Consider the following 2,099-nt stretch of genomic DNA (forward strand, 5'->3'; position numbering starts at 1 on the left):
AAGAAGAAGAAGAAGAAGAAGAAGAAGAAGAAGAAGAAGAAGAAGAAGAAGAAGAAGAAGAAGAAGAAGAAGAAGAAGAAGAAGAAGAAGAAGAAGAAGAAGAAGAAGAAGAAGAAGAAGAAGAAGAAGAAGAAGAAGAAGAAGAAGAAGAAGAAGAAGAAGAAGAAGAAGAAGAAGAAGAAGAAGATGATGATGATTTGCAGGAAAGGGTGAAAATATTACAATCACATTTTATTTTTTTGTTTCTGGGGATCTATTCAAATAACTATTTTGCTTCTTTCGGTCTCTTGTATTTATTGCTAAACACATGATAGATAGAATAACCGAATTGGAAGGGACCTTGGAGGTCTTCTTGTCCAACGCCTTGATCAAGGCAGGAGACTCTATCCCAGTTCAGACAAATGCTGGCTTCACTTGTTTTCTGCCCTTCCCCAGGACCATGTTGGGTAGCTTCTGACCTAGAGTTTTAGCTTCCAGCATCCTTTTTACATTCTCCTGGTTGGCCTACTTGGCGGAAAATGGAGTCAACCGTTTGTAGCCTGGGCCTTGTGTAGGACTTGCCTGGAGAGACAAATCCCAAGGGGTTGGCTTGGAGTACAACTGAAACACACAAACCTCTTTGGCACCACAATCTGTGAAGGGAGTCCAGCTCTCGCTTTGACTTTCAGATCAGGAAATCTTGATTTATGTCCCATTGGGTTTCTTCCGCCATCTTTCCCAAGCTCAGTATTGTGTTTTAATGGTAACCGAGGAGAATGTTTGTTTGAAAAAAGAACGTTTTAATTCTTTTTCTCTCTGTTTTTTTTGGGGGGGGGTTGGGAAGAACACAACTGCGCATGCATCTACGGTGTCATCCATTTGAGAAGGGCGACCAGCACGGGTGGTCCTCAACGTACAGCCACAACTGAGCCCAAAGTTTCTGTTGCTAAGTGAGACATTTGTTAAGTGAATTATGTACCGTTTTACAAGCTTTCCCGCCACAGCGGTGAAGTGAATTACTGCACTTGTTCAGTTAGTGACATGGTTGTTAAGTGAATCTGGCTTTGCTTGTCAGAAGGTCGCAAAAGGGGATCACCTGACCCCAGGACACTGCAACCGTCATAAGTACATGCCAGTTGCCAAGCCTCTGAACGCAAACCACGTGTCCATGGGGATGCTGCAATGGTCGTAAGTGTGAAAAACGGTCAGTGCCATTACTTCAGTGCCATTGTAAGTTTGAACGGTCACTAAATGCACTGTTGTAAGTCAAGGACGACCTGTAACTTGCCGATTTTTCAAAGCTCACAAGTCTTTGTAGACTTCGAAATTCCTCCCCTTTTAAACTCAAGGTGTAGACTGACCTCCCAGCAGTCCAGCCTGCGCAGACCCCACTTCTAGGAAAGTTGGTCACTCCAGACCCTGTGAAATCCACTAGTTCTCTTGAGGCTCAAAGGGGAAATTTCTCAGCCCTTGAATCGCTCAACTCAGCCCAGGATCTTTTCTCTGATCCCTCCTCCCGGCTCCTGCCCTCCACTCGGTTTACATTTCTAGGGAGGTGGAACTACTACAAGGAGGAAACTGGCTGCTTCTCCTCCTGGGGGGTGAGATGTGGGGGGAGGGGAGGGATTTGAACCAGTGTCTCCTGGCCAAGACTCCCATTATCTCCGTGGGGCTAGCTGCAGGCTCCCTACAACTGCAGGACTACTCAATTGGAATTTAAATACTCGGGCGATTGTTGTCCTGAGAATAGGGGAAGGCCGCGTTAAATAGAGTAAATGACAGCTGAGAAGTAAGCGGTTTAGAAAGAAGAATGAATGGGCAGAGGGACACATTCCAAGCCCCCATCCAGACGATTCTCAAAGTGTTCCCAATTACGGGAAAGTTCCTAGAGATTGAATCTGTCCAGGACTTTAATGGCTGTATCAATTTGATCTTTTACTAATTAATTGGGTTGATTAAAAGAAGTTGGGACCATTATGTGCAGTCACATTACTGCCCCCTCCCCTTTCCCGGTTTAGAGAGTAATTATCCAAAGACATCAACTTGTGAGGGAGAAGCAGAAGAGAGAGGGAGAGTAAGGGAGGGGTCCTGGGTGCTCTCCGAGCTTGGTTGTTTTCTTG

This window comes from Protobothrops mucrosquamatus, unplaced genomic scaffold (genome assembly GCF_001527695.2).
Source record: "Protobothrops mucrosquamatus isolate PMUCROS unplaced genomic scaffold, P.Mucros_1.0 scaffold1130, whole genome shotgun sequence".
Lineage (NCBI taxonomy): Eukaryota > Metazoa > Chordata > Lepidosauria > Squamata > Viperidae > Protobothrops > Protobothrops mucrosquamatus.